At 38.5% G+C, this 15,512-nt stretch overlaps 1 protein-coding gene and 1 non-coding gene across 2 annotated transcripts in view; both read right to left on the bottom strand.

The window, feature by feature from the left end:
* Positions 1 to 15,512, bottom strand: part of LOC132360361 (OTU domain-containing protein 7A-like) — a 381,868-nt gene that overhangs the window by 196,451 nt on the left and 169,905 nt on the right. The gene's annotated exons all lie outside the window — the stretch shown is intronic.
* On the bottom strand, positions 13,306 to 13,409 carry LOC132361313 (U6 spliceosomal RNA). The gene has a single exon (XR_009501618.1). It is a non-coding gene; the product is annotated as a U6 spliceosomal RNA (small nuclear RNA).

Genomic DNA, 15,512 nt, shown 5'->3' with positions numbered 1-15,512 from the left:
CGCAGCTGCCGGGAGACTGTACTCACCCGTGTTCCCCAGCTCTGCTCCCTGCAGCGTCACAGCACCCCACCTGATGGTCCGGAACCGGAACCGAGGCCAGTCAGCTTGCTCAGGACCGCACAGCAAAGCACCCAGCTGTGCCCAGCCACTCACTCCGTTCCTGCCCTTCCAGCTCTGTCATCCCTGGGGCATTGTTGTTTTTTGTTTGTTTAAAGGTGGCAACCTACAAGCATTTTATTATCAAAAGGAACAAAACGGGTGCAGCATGGGAAAAAGAGGGGGTCCTCCTGTCCCCTCAAGGGCGGTGGGCAAAGTAGACCCCAGGGTCTCAAGCAGGTTGGAATCAGACAAAAGTACAAAAGTGGTCACCGACCAGGCAATATTGACCTGCCAGACGTTTACCTCCTCGTACACATCTAGGGCCGCCTGGAATTGGGCCTGCATGAGGCTGCAGGGCACGCAGTACCGCTCTGCCCTGAAAAACCTGACACGGGGCCCCTGAGACCAACTCACAGCCAGAGGCAAATATCACACCTGCTGGTCTCTGGGTCCTAGCTGTTGCCTCTTGTCGCCTAGAAGTGAGCCCTTCAGCCCGTAATTGCTTCCCCCATGCCTGGATCTGGGAGCAGGACAGGGTCCGCAAAGGGAAAACGCCAGGCCAACCCTGTCGGGAGGAGCCCGCTGGACCAGGCTGTGCCTCCACGTGGCCGCAGAGGCCCAGGGTCTGTGCTTTTAGGGCCTCAGGGGTGACTGCAGACCAGGTTTTGAGAAAATCAGACCTAGAGCTGCTTGAAATTGAAGAGTCTTCTGTTTGACCTTGAAGCAGAAAAGGGATTTTTTGAGCGTCTCCAACATGCCAGCCACAGTCCATTTGCTCCATCCTTATATTTGACCATAATTCTGTGCCACAGGGGCTAGCATGCCTACTTTAATGACCACCTCTCCTGGGCCTAGAGGAGTTAAGTAGCCTGCCCAGGGTCACACAGCAGTAAGTCACCTAGAATCTGAATGCAAGGTCAAAGCTTTGACATTGTGCCTCTTCTTGAGATGCTCTGAGGTGCTAATGATATTTTATCCTGCTGTTGGAAGGCCATGGTCAGCTCATCCCCATGTTCCTGGAGCCCCAGAGGCGTTTTGCCTGCCTGAAGGTCCTTCTGTGATAACCAAGCCCACAGGCCTGTTACTGCTCCTCCAGAGAGGGCTTTGCTTGCTCTCCCAACAATAGCAGCCAAGCGTTCTTCTTTCCTAATCTCTCCCTTCTCCAGCGGGGATATTTTCTATTTCAAAATGGTTGAAATTATACTGTGACAATTACATCTCTTATTCAAGATGAAAATTTTTTTCACATCAGGAATGAAAATGGTTACTCTCCTGTTCTTTATTAAACTGGGAAATTTTCACACGGAAGCTAAGCAGCGGAAACACTTTTTATTCTAACATCTTGACCTTTATCAACCTTTGATACCTTTAATTTATGTTGTTTCCCTGGTATCGTGACCTCTGCTGGGAGACAGGCAAGAGCGGTGAGGCTCCCCGTTGTGACTGTCCCAGAGAAGGTGATCCTCCTTCAGGACCCCATCCTCCCACCCCAGCTCCTCTGCTTCCAGATGACCCGACCCACCTGCAGGGAGCAGTAGTTCCCAAAGAGGGTGCCTGGACCACCGCATCAGCATCACCTGGAGATTTGTTAGAAATTAACGTTCTCAGGCTCCACCCAGAACCTGCTGAATCAGAAACCCCAGGGGGGCTGCCTATCGGTGTTTTCACGAGCCCTCCGGTTGGAGAACCACTGAGCTAGCCACTGCAGACCCCCTGGGCCTGGCCTCCACTCATTCCATCCCCTCTCTCTTCTCACGCAGTCTCAGGAACTCATCCTTTTTTGTTTCCCAAGAGACCCACCTTCTGCAATTATCCCTTTGCCCCTCCCTTCCCAATACCTGCAAGCTCCTCCTCCCTGCTAGTTTTTTTCTCAGCTTGTTTCAAACATAACGGGAGGTGGGGTGGGGTGGGGGCTCTTCTTGAAAAGGCCTCTTTTATTTGACCTCCTGTCCCATAGAGACAACTCCCTCCTTGCTGTATTACCTTGGCTACTTATTTATTCTTTTTATGCATCACGTTTTCCTTTCTAAAAGTAGGAGTAATAGTACCTGTTAAACAGATAAGGTTGTAAGAGTTTAATGAGATAGGATTAACAGAGGGGATGTGCTGTGGGGATTAATTCCGGCCATCTTGGAATCAGCCTCAGCTGTTTTGCTGATGTAAGAGGTGTATCTTAATGCAGTGATGAATATTGACACATTTTTTTGATCCATGGGTCCAAGGTGAATTTCAGGGTGGGTTGGGCCAGCTTGTCAGCATTGTTTATGGATAACAGTGAGATGGGTGGTTTTTATCTAGTTTCAGTGAGGTGGAGGGAGGGCTGTGATGTTGAAGCTGGTCTTGTAGCAATAACGTGCCTATGTGACCGGCGGGGTATAAGAAGTCCCAGCTGAGACTCCATTTGGGCTGCCTCATCTTGAGGCGTTCCTTGCAACCACCTATTATTCCAAGAGAGAAGTTACATCTGGCCTCCGCTGCAGGGGAGGCCAGTTGGAGGGAGCCTCTTCCCGGTAGGCAGCCTTTGGCTCCAAAGCAGTCCCGACCTTCATGTTTGTTGCTGTATTATATCCTTTCTCAGCAATAACCTGTGGACTCGTTAAGTATTGTCGTTTGGGGCCTTATGAGTCTTCTTTAGCAACAGAGTGCTGTCTGGCTGCCACTGTTAGTATAGGTGACATTACAGTTATTTTTCCTTCTGCCACGTTATCAAACACAATTCCTTGTTGAACTGCTCACAAGAATTGTTGTACATTGCTCTCTTCAGCCCTTCCTCCATTCTCTGCACTCCCGTCTCTCCTACCCAGCTCTGGATCTTGTCCCTACTACCCAACCGAAACCAGAGTCACAAAAGTCACCAAGTCACTAACCTTTCAGCCCTCAGTTTACACAACAGAACACAGCTGCCATCTGGAACTATTCTTTATACACAATACCATCATCCTTCATGATCTGATTCCTCTTCATCTCCCCTCTACTTCAGTTTCTCTCAATGATCCCTTTTTCCAACAAACTATGGGTGTTCTCCCAAATCTGTCCCTGGCTCAGCTCTCTCTTTCAGATAACTGATACATTCAGATGACTCCCAAGTTTCTTGTCTTGTTTTCTTTTCTACCCTTCAATTCACAAGTCCCTGAAAGTATGTCCACTTGTACACCTCACTGGTACCTCAAAGTCAAGAGAACTTATCTTCCTTGTAAAATGTGCCTGTTCACCAGATCAATCAAGATTTAAAAATTGGATTCTCCCTTCCCTTCTCCCTCTCCATCTCCATGGGCCCTTTAGGTGTCTCTCTTTCTCTATGAGTTAGTCTTTCCTCTCTTCTCTCTTTTCTTCTTTGTCTCTCACCTCTCCTCTTTTCTCCCCAACCTGGGCAACCATAAAATCCTGACATTGATAGAGAATGGCCTTCTTCCATTTTCCCTGCTTATTCTCTTGACAACACCTTCACTGGGCTATCCGACTTCATGCAGTGGTGTAACAGGATGGCTTGAAGAGATGCCTCTGAGACCTCACACCTTGCCAACTTGAAGGTATAATGAGAAAGAAGAGATCTCCATCGTAGTCTCAAATGTCTCCAGGAAGATGTTTACTAATTACAAGTGGTAACTTTATACTAGAGACACTTGGCAGATACAAACTTAATCAAACGATCAAGGTTAATGCAATGGACTAAATGTTCACGTTCCGCCCCAAATCGTATGTTGAAAATCTAACCCCCAAGGTTATGAGGAGGTGAGGCCTTTGGGAGGTGATTAGGTCATGAGGGTGGAACCCTCATGAATGGAATTGTGCCCTTATCAGAGACCCCAGCGAGCTCTCTCACTCTCTTTCGGCCATGTGAGGATACACAGAGAAGCCGGCAGTCTGCAAATCTCTCATGAATATGGATGCAAAAATCCTTAACAACATATTAGCCAACAGATCAAGCATATATAAAAATAACTATACACCATGATCAAGCAGGGTTTATTTTAGGGATGCAATGCTGGTTCAGTATTTGACAGTCAAGTAATGCAGTCCACCATATTAACACACTAAGGCGGAAAATTACATGATCATATAAAGTGATGCATAAAAAATTTGACAAAATTCAACACCCCTTCAAGGTAAAAATTCTGAGAGAAATAGGAATACAAGGTAACTTCCTCAATTTAAGAATGAGTATCTACAAAACACTACAACTAACATACTTAATGGTGAAAGTCAGAATGCTTTTCTTCTAAATTGGGAACAAAACAATGACACCTACTTTCATCACTCTTATTCAATATAGTGCTAGGTGTTCTAGCCAGTTTAACAGGTAAGAGAAGGAAATAAACAGCGTACATTGGCAGGAAGGAAAGAAAACTTCTGCTACTTCTAGATGACATGATGTTCTATGTAGAAAATTTCAAGGAATCTATAAAAACTCCTAGAACAAAGAAGTGCAGAAGGCAAGGTCCCGTGATACAAAATCAACATACAAAAATCTAGTGTATTTCTCTATGTTATCAATGAACATGTGGACACTGAAATTAAAAATACAATATTATTTATAATTACCCATTTAAAAATGAATATTCAGTTTATGTATAGGACTTGTATTTTGAACACTACAAAATAATGATGAAAGAAATCGAAGATCTAAATAAATGAAGAAACACAATGTGTCCATGGCTTGGGAGACTCAACATGCTAATACTAATGTACTAATATGAAGGTGCTAATACTCTTCAGATTCTTATACAGATTTAGTGCAATTCCTGTCAAAATGCAGCAAGTTTTTTTGTAGATATAGATAAGATTATCATAATACTTAGGTGGAAAGGCAATGGAATGTGAATAGTTAAAACTATTTTGAAAAAGATGAATAAAGTGGGAGGAATCAATCTATACAATATTAAGGTTTACCATACAGCTACATGGTGAGAGAGACATAGAGACTGATGGAAAAGAATAGAGAACCCAGCAACAGACCCACACAAATACACCCAACGGATTTTTATCATGGATAAGAGAACATGCAGTAGTTTTCCTTTCCATTTCTAACAGAATCTCCCAGGTATCAGGAGATTACTTCCTTCTAGACCTTCCTTGCTCAGGTCAAGAACCCTTCAGACATGATCTGGCCCACAGGATAGAGAAGCCCACTGCCTTGACTAGTTGGGACCCATTTCTCCCATTCTGTTTACTGTAGCTTCAGAAATTGGCATGAAGCTACTGGTTATGAGACAGCTCTTCTTAAAAAATTCATTTATTTAAACATTTTTTAATTTTAAATATTTAAGAATTTATTTTATTTTATTTTTGTTGAATAGTTGATTTACAATATTATATTAGTTTCAGGTGTACAACATAGTGATTCAATATTTTTATAGATTATACTCCATTTAAAGTTATTATAAAATAATGGCTGTATTTCTCTATGCTATGCAATATGCCCTTGTTGCTTATTTATTTTATACATAGTAGCCTGTATATCTTAATCCCCTACCCTTATCTTGCTCCTCCTCCCTCGCCTCTCCCACTGGTAAACACTAGTTTGTTCTCTATATTTGTTTCTGTTTTGTTATGTTCATTTGTTTGTTTTATTTTTATATTACATATAAGTGAGAACAAAGAATATTTGTCTTTCTCTGTCTGACTTATTTCACCAAGCATAATACCCTCTAGGTCTACCCAAGTTGTTGCAAATGGCAGAATTTCATTCTTTTTTATGGCTGAGTAATATTCCATTGTGTGTGTGTGTGTGTGTGTGTGTGTGTGTGTGTGTGTTTGTATACACACAATGAGTAATATTCATACATATATATATATATATATATATATATATATATATATATATACACACACACATACACCCCACATCTTCTTTATCCATTCATCTGTTGATGGACACTTAGGTTGCTTCCATATCTTGGCTATTGTATACAATGCTGCTAAGAACACTGGGGTGCATGTACAGTATATTTTCAAATTACAGTTTTCTTTTTCTTTGGACATTTACCCAGGAGTGCAATTGCTGGATCATACGGTAGTTCTATTTTTAGTTTTTTGAGGAACCTCCATACTGTTTTCCATAGAGGCTGCACCAATTTACATTCCCACCAACAGTGAAAGGGTTCCCTTTTCTCTACTTGTTTTTTTTTTAATTGTCATTCTTTTTTTTTAAACATATTTATTGGAGTATAATTGCTTTACAATGGTGTGTTAGTTTCTGCTTCATAACAAAGTGAATCAGCTATACATATACATGTATCCCCATACCTCCTCTTGTGTTAAATAGCTGTTCTTTGTTTCTTTGATTTTATCTTTCAACCTAAATTTACTGTTCCATTATCATCAGTATTGAATTTCATTGGATTAGATTTAACACACCACAACTCCTGTCTATCAGAAGTCATCTGGACTCCTTTTGGTTCCACTTGTTGGCCTAACTCTGCATGTTTGCCCACCCCTGCCCCATAGCATTTATGAAAGAGCTAGACAAGAAGGAAAACATGGCCTTACAACAAACTACTAAAGACCCATTTCTAGGCTTAACTAAATGACTAACAGATAATGCGTTCTTTGGTCATGGCAATGGTAAATCAAGGTTACATTTTTCCATCATTATCATAGGACTGCCATGAGGCATTTATAAGAGCAGAGAGTTATAGCCTGAAGGGACCCTAGAAGTAACCTAAAATCCAACATCTTCATTTTACAAATGGAAAACTTGATCTCAGAGGTAAAGTGACTTCTCCACGATTAACAACAGGTAGTTGACAGTTTAGGGATTTGAACCCAAATCTCCTGATTCGAGTGCAGTTTTTTGTTTGTTGTTTGTGTGTGTTTTTATTTAACCGTTACATTATGCTACATCTTTACTAAATGCACTGCAAAAATTCAGATGTATGATGTCTAGCATCTCCCCACAAAAACTCTATCCAGAGAGAAAATGAAGCAGGAACCTACACTCGTCTGTAGCAACACCACTTCAAGTTGCCCTCCTTCCTTCTGGTCATCTGTCCCAGAACATTATGTTACTTGGACATCACTGCCATAATTTTGAAGAATCAAATTTTTTAAATAAATTTATTTATTTTATTTACTTTTGGCTGCGTTGGGTCTTTGTTGCTGTGCGTGGGCTTTCTCTAGTTGTGGCGAGCGGGGGCTACTCTTCATTTCAGTGCGTGGGCTTCTCATTGTGGTGGCTTCTCTTGCTGCAGAGCACAGGCTCTAGGTGCGCGGGCTTCAGCAGTTTTGGCACACGGGCTCAGTAGTTGCGGCTCGTGGGCTCTAGAGCACAGGCTCAGTAGTTGTGGCACATGGGTTTAGTTGCTCCATGGCATGTGGGATCTTCCCGGACCAGGGATGCAACTCGTGTCCTCTGCACTGGCAGGCAGATTCTTAACCACTGCGCCACCAGGGAAGTCCTCAGAATCAAATTTTTATTCTTCCTCTTAAAATTCCTAAAAATTCTTGGGGTACTATCAGAGGAAAATCTCCTGGATATGTTGTTGATTTCACACATTAATTTCCACATATTTGTCATCAGCACCTGGTCCTTGGGATAGTGCACTCCAGCTTCTACTTATCTGTGGGTATGGTATAGGGAGAGGTCCTAGTAATTTTCTTCCTGATTTATACCAAATGATGCTAACAACTCATTAAACATTGTTTTCCCACTGGAGTGTGAGAACACAGGATCTAGTTTGGCATATGGCACCCAACTGCCTCATCCTGAGAGTTGGCACCCCTGGATGCCATGTGTCTTCTATGTCAAATTTCAATTCAAGAGGTTATAGAATGTGTTTTCTAGTTTTGAAACATAATTTCAAGGAATTGTGACTTTTGTTCAAAAACTTTAAGTTCTAAATAAATGAGAGCACATGCATAAAATAGAATATTGAGACACTGAAATTGCATTTTTGAAGTTTTAAATGCCATGGGGAAACAACAAGGAAGTAAAAAAAATTACAAGAAAATCATATATAGCATCACCTCAAGAATGTAAAAGCCCAGATATAAAAGACCAAAAGAAAATATGCTAAAGCCTTATCATGTAGCCAAATCTGCCAATCTATTTCTTTATCATTCTGGGATTTCTGTCTGACTTAAGAAGGTCTTCCTGGATAGCCTTCTTAATATTTGTATGATGTGACTTTTTACCCAACATTCAGATTTAAAACCCATCTGAAATTTATTCCTCTATAAGGCATATTGTTGGCATCCAATTTTATTTTCATCCAACATCACTGATTAGGGCAAGATATTTATTAAATATGCCATCTTTTCCCATTGAGTTAAAATACATCTATGCTTCAATCTGTTTGTAAAATTGCCCATCTCTTTCAGTGATTTTTATTTTTTTTCATTTTGTGTCAATGCTATACTGTTTGGACTAGTATAGTTACATAATACTTTTAGTATATGACACAACTCTCCTCTTACTATTCTTTTCCAAGCATCTCTTGCCAATATTTATGGGTTTGGGCTCAGCTAAAACAAAAATCTAAGGTACTGATTGAAACTGTATATTACATTTATATATTAACATCAAAAGGACTGATGTCTTCAAATATAGTTTCCCCATCTATGCACATAGTATATTTCTCCGTTAGTTAGATTTTAAGTCCTTTATTAAAAATTTATACTTCTCATACTTGTTGCCTTTGGCATGCATTCCTATGGCAAAATACAAATACAATATACACAAAGTAAAAAAAGAGTCAGATAGATTATTTCCAACACTCAGTCCAAAAATTAGACTTCCTGATGTACAAAGAGCTTACATAGTTGATAAAGAACAACAACCATAATTATAAATTGGTGCAGCCACTATGGAAAGCAGTATGGATGTTCCTCAAAAAATTAAAAATAGAACTACCATATGACCCAGAAATTCCACTTCAGGGAATATATCCCAAAGAAATGAAAACACTGTGCTGAAGAGATATATGCACCCCCATGTTCACAGCATCATTATGCACAATAGCCAAGACATGGAAATAACTAAGTGTTCAAAGAAGTTGTGAGACATGGAAATAATTAAGTGTCCAAAGAAGTTGTTAGTTGTGTGTACACACACACACACACACACACACACACACATCCTCACAATATATACAATGGAATTTTATTCAGCCATAAAAAAGAAAGAAATTCTGCCAATTGGGACAACATAGAAGGACTTTAGGACCTTGAGGGCATTATGCTAAGTGAAATAACCCAGACAGAGAAAGACAAATACTGTATGATCTCACTTATATGTAGAATCTAAAAAACAAACAAACAAGGAAACCCAACCAAACTCATAGAAAAAGAGATTAGATTTGTGGTTTCCGGAGTTGGGGGTGATGGGTGGGAGGATTAGAGAAAGGTGGTTAGAAGGTACAAACTTCTGGTTACAAGATAAATAATTACTGAGGTTGTAATGTATGATATATTTGAAAGTTGTTAAGAGTACATCCTAAGAGTTCTCATCACAAGGATGATATTTTTATCTGTATGAGGTGCTGAATGTTAACTAAATTAATTGTGGTAATCATTTCACAATATATAAGTCAAATCATTATGCTGCACACCTTAAACTTATACAGTGCTATATGTCAATTATATCTCAATAAAACTGAAAGAAAAAAAGAACAACAGTCATAGAGGATAATGGGCAAAAGCCATTCTTGTAAAAGAGGGATTGGGGACAGCTGATGAGAGTATGAAAGAATACACCACCTAACGCACCTCACAAGCAATCAAGGAAATGCAAAGCAAAACACAATACTTTTGTTTACTAATCTGATGAGATTTGCAAAACAATAACAACAAAACCCTCTAACTTCCAGTGGTGGTGAAGATGTGCATCTCACACATTACTGGTGGGAGTGTAAATTGTAAAAGGATGTGCCAGCATAGGCTAAACATTAAAATGCACACATCCCTTGAATGACACTTTTAAGATATTATCTTACAAAAGTAAAGAGTTCTAGTACAGAAAAAACTGTATATAACAGGCTCTTCCCATCCCCTGCCCCCAGCATCATTTGTGATAGCAAAAGTCTGATCAAAAATGAAGGATGTATAGTTATCCCTATAAAATCCTTCGTTTACTTCTTTGATCTAATTAACATGGGGAAATAGGGCTTAAAATGAGAAAGCATGAAAATGAAACAGGACCTCAGATGAAGACATGTGACCCTCATACTTGCTTCAAGGTATTGGTCAGTGAGTGAAGTCTTCAGTCTCAGAACAACACAAAGTATGGATTAGAACAATATGGCTCCCCTCAAGCACACCCAGCTTGTAAGGATGGAATAAAATAATTTAACAAGGTGAATCTCTAGTTCCAGGACAAGATAGAGTAGAAAAAAAAAACACCTGGTGGTGAAAAAGTATTTGAAGAAATAGTGTTTGAAAATTTCCCAAATTTGGCAAAAGATATAAATCTGCAGATTTAAGAAGCTGAGCAAACCTGAAACATTATAAATCCAAAGAAATCTATGCCAAACACAAAATAATCAAATTCCTGAAAATTAAAGACAAAGAAAAAACCTTGAAAGCAGAGTAAGAGAAATGACATCTTACCCATAGGGGAATATAATTCAAGTGAATGGATTTCTCATTTGAAACCATAAAGACAAGAAGCAAGCGGAATAACATTTTTCAAGTGCTGAAAGAAAAGAACAGTCAACCCAGAATTCTATATCCAGCAAATGTATCCATTAAGAATGAAGGGAGAATTAGGGCATTATCAGAGGAAGGAACTCTAAGAGAATTTGTCACTGGCAGACCTACCTTAAAAGAATGGCTAAGAAAGTTCTTAAAATGGGAAGAAATGATAAAAGAAGGAATCTCAGAACATCAGGAACAGAGAAAAAAACATTGGAAAAAACAAAAATTTAAGTAATATAAGAAATTTTCCTTCTTTTCTAAATTATTTTTGATAGTTAAAGCAAAAATTATAACACTGCTTGATGTACTTCTCAAAGTGCTATATAGAGGAAATATTAAAAATAATTATAAATAGGAGACAGTAAAGGGACTTAAACAATGGTAAAGTACCTACATTTCATTCAAGCTGGTAAAATATCAACACTAGTAGACTGTGGTTAGTTATGTATACATAATGCAATACCTAGAGAAACCACTAAAAATTGAAATAATTGAACTTATACAGAATGTGTTCTCTAATCACAATGGAATCAAAATTGGAAGTCAATAATAGAAAGATAAAAGGAAAATATCCAAACACTTGCAAAACTGAACAACACACTTGTAAATAATCCATGGGTCAAAGAGGAAGTCTGAAGAGTAGTCTTAAAAAAATGAATTAAAAGAAAACTAAAATACAACATATCAAAATTTGTAAGACACAGCTAACACACTGCTGAGAGGGAAATTTACAGCACTAAATGCTTACATTAGAAAAGAGTAAAAATCTCCACTTAATAATCTAAGCTCTTGGTTTCTGAAACTAACAAAATAAACCCACAGCCAGCAAAAAGAAGAAAATAATAAATATAATAGCAGAAGTCAATGGAATTGAAAACGGCACAACAATAGAGAGAAATCAATGAAACAAAAAGCTGGTTCTTTGAAAAAAATCAATAAAATTGGCAAGACTCTAGCAAGACTGACAAAAAGAGAAGACACAAATTACCTGTAACAAGAATGAAACGAAATATTGCTACAGATTCTCAGACACCAAAAGCATAATAAGGGGATATTAAAAACAACTCTATAACATTTCACAATCTCACAAGCAATGAGTGAGAGTTTCTGTTGCTCCACATCCTCACCAGCACTTGTCAGTATTTTGGATTTTGGTCATTCTAATACATGTGTAGTGGTATCTCAATGTTGTGTTAATTTGTATTTCCCTAATGACATATGATGTTGAGCATCTTTTCATATGATTACTTGCCACCTGTATATCTTCTTTGGTGAGATGTCTGTTCAATTCTTTTTTTTTTTTTGTGAGATTGTGAAATGTTGCAATCACTTTGAAAGACCGTTTAGAAGTTTCTTACAAAACTAAACATACTCTTAAGATACAGTAATTACACTCCTTGGTGTTTACCCAAATAATTGAAATCTTATATCCACACAAAAATCTACACATGGATGTTTATAGTAGCTTTATTCATAATTGCCAAAACTTGGAAGCAGCCAAGGTGTCCTTCAATAGGTGAATGGATAAACTGTGGTACATCCAGACAATGGATATTATTCAGCTTTAAGAAGATATGAGTTATTAAGCCATGAAAAGACATGGAGGAAACTTAAATGCATATTACTAATTGAAAGAAGTCAACCTGAAAATGTATGTACTATATGATTCCAACTATATTCTGGAAAAGGCAAAACTACAAAGACAGTATAAAGATTAGTGGTTGCCAAGGGTTAGCGGGGAGGGATGAAAGAATAGGTAGAGCACAGGGGATTTTTAGTGCTATGAAACTATTCTGTATGATCCTACAATGGTGGGAATGTGTCATTATACGTTTCTCAAAACCCATAGATTGTACAATACCAAAAATGAGCCCCAATGTAAACTATGCGCTTTGGGTGATAATGATGTGCCAATGTAGGTTCATCAAATGTAACAAACACATTACTCAGGTATGGGATGTTGGTAGTTGGGAAGGCTGTGTGTGTTGGGGGCATGGAGTATGTGGGAATTCTCTGTATTTTTCATGCAATTTCGCTGTGAACCTAAAACTGCTCTAAAAAATAAAGTTTATCATTCCAAAAAAAAAAAAAAACAACTCTATACACATAAAGTTGGTCACTTAGATGAAATGGACCAATTCCTTGAAAAGCACAAGCTACCACAACTTACTCAATATGAAAGAGATAATTTGAATATTCCTATAACTATAAATAAATTTCATTTGTAATTTCAAATCTCCCCAAAGAGAAATCTCCAGGCTCACTTTGTCCCTGAAGAAGTTTAAAGGTTACTACCACACATTTAAAGAAGAATTAATACCAATTCTACACAATATTGAGTATACTTCCCTGTGCTATACAATAGGTCCTTGTTGGTTATCTATTTTATATGTAGTAGTGTGCACATGTTAATCCCAAACTCCTAATTTATCCCATAATTAAAATAAAAAAATAAAATAACTAATAAATAAAAGAAAAAATGAAATTAATAATGAAATAAAAATAATAAATAATAAAATGATAACCAAATTTGACATTTTAGCTGTTTTTAAGTTTACAATTCAGTAACATTAAAAAAATATGAAATACTCCACAAATTTGCATGTCATCTTTGCACAGGGCCCATGGTAATTTTCTCTGAATTGCTCCAATTTTAGTGCTGCCAAAGTGAGTGCTGGCCAACTGACTTTTGATAAAGGTGAAAAAGTAATTCAATGGAGGAAGGAGAGTCTTTTCAAAAAATGGATATCTGTTTGCAAATTGGATATCCATCAGCAAAAAGACAATAAAATAAGCAAAAATCCCTCAACCTCACATTTTATACAAAAATTAAGTCAATGGAGCATAGATTTATATGTAAAACAAACCTATAAAATCTTTAGAAGAAAACATAGGAGAAAAATCATTGGGACCCGGGGCTTGGCAACATCAAAAGCAAAATCAATAAATTGGACTTCATCAAAATTTAAACCTTTTTGGTCTGAGAAAGACCCTTAATGTTAAGAAGATAAAATGACAAGCTACAGAGAAAATACTGGGAGAAAATACTTGTAAACCACATACCTGACAAAAGACTCATATCTAGAATATATAAAGAACTCTCATAATTCAACACTATAAGAAAAACATTACATTTGGAGCATGGGCCAAAGCCCTGAAGAGACTAGATATAAAGAAAGGCTCCAAAGAAGACGAACAGATGGCCAAAAAGCACATGAATAGATGCTCAATATTGCTAGTTATTAGAGAAATGCAAATCAAAACTACAATGAGGTATCACCTCACAGTAGTCAGAATGGCCATCATCAAAAAGTCTACAAACAATAAATGCCAGAGAGGGTGTGGAGAAAAGGGAATCCTCCTACACTGTTGGTGGGAATGTAAAGTAGTACAGCCACTATGGAGAACAGTATGGAGGTTCCTTAAAAAACTAAAAATAGAGCTACCATATGACCCAGCAATCCCACTCCTGGGCATATATCCGGAGAAAACCATAATTCGAAAAGATACACGCACCCTAGTGTTCACTGCGGCACTATTTACAATAGCCAAGACATGGAAGCAACCTAAATGTCCATCAACAGATGAATGGATAAAGAGGTGGTACATATATACAATGGAATGTTGCTCAGCCATTAAGAAGAATGAAATAATGCCACTGGCAGCAACATGGATGGACCTAGAGATTATCATACTAAGTGAAGTAAGTCAGACAAAGACAAATATCTATGATATCACTTACATGTGGAATCTAAAATATGACAAAAATGAACTTATTTACAAAACAGAAAGAGACTCACAGACTTCAAAAACAAATGTATGGTTACCAAATGGGAAAGGTTGGGGGGGGCAGGGAAGGATAAATTAGGAGTTTGGGATTAACATAGCCACACTACTATATATAAAATAACTAACAAGGACCTACTGTAGAGCACAGGGAACTCTACTCAATATTCTGTAATAACATATATGGGAAAAGAATCCAACAAAACAATGGATATATGTATAACTGAATCACTTTGCTATACACCTGAAACTAACACAACATTGGAAATCAGCTATACTCCAATATAAAATAAAAACTAAATTGAAAAAGCCAACAATTAGAGCTAATTAATGAAAAAATAAAAAAGTAAAATAAAGGCTTTTATGTTTAGAACCATCACTGCTACCGCAGCCAGTATGTAAACGGGGCTCAAGATGATTAAACAGCAACACACAGGCCCTGTGCCCAGAGAGGTTTGTGGGTGTAACCCAGAGAAGACCACAGAGAGGGACACCCAAAAGGGACCAAGGTCAAGGTGTGCAGACATGGGACCTTCCCCGCTGCTGAACAGAGAGGGGAAGGGATTCAAACCAAACATTCAGCACTGCCGGTACCAGGGCATCACCAATAGGAACAGAGTCAGCCGTACCTACTTGAAGCACTTAAATTTGAACTTGAGCCTATTTGGGCCAAGGTGGAGACATCTTTGCAGTTATGGCATCTGCTCTGGAGGACTGCTGGGTGGAGTGGACAGGCTGTCCTTGGTGGTCCTCAGTGCCCAAATCACGGGTTCCACAATGCCTTTTTTTTTTTTAAACATCTTTATTGGAGTATAATTGCTTTACAATGGTGTGTTAGTTTCTGCTTTATAACAAAGTGAATCAGTTATACATATACATATGTTCCCATATCTCTTCCCTCTTGCGTTTCCCTCCCTCCCACCCTCCCTATCCCACCCCTCTAGGTGGTCACAAAGCACCGAGCTGATCTCCCTGTGCTATGCGGCTGCTTCCCA

The sequence above is a fragment of the Balaenoptera ricei genome, chromosome 2 (genome assembly GCF_028023285.1).
Source record: "Balaenoptera ricei isolate mBalRic1 chromosome 2, mBalRic1.hap2, whole genome shotgun sequence".
Classification (NCBI taxonomy): domain Eukaryota; kingdom Metazoa; phylum Chordata; class Mammalia; order Artiodactyla; family Balaenopteridae; genus Balaenoptera; species Balaenoptera ricei.
The sequence above is the reverse complement of the archived record's forward strand: the minus strand, read 5'-3'. Positions and strand labels throughout refer to the sequence as shown.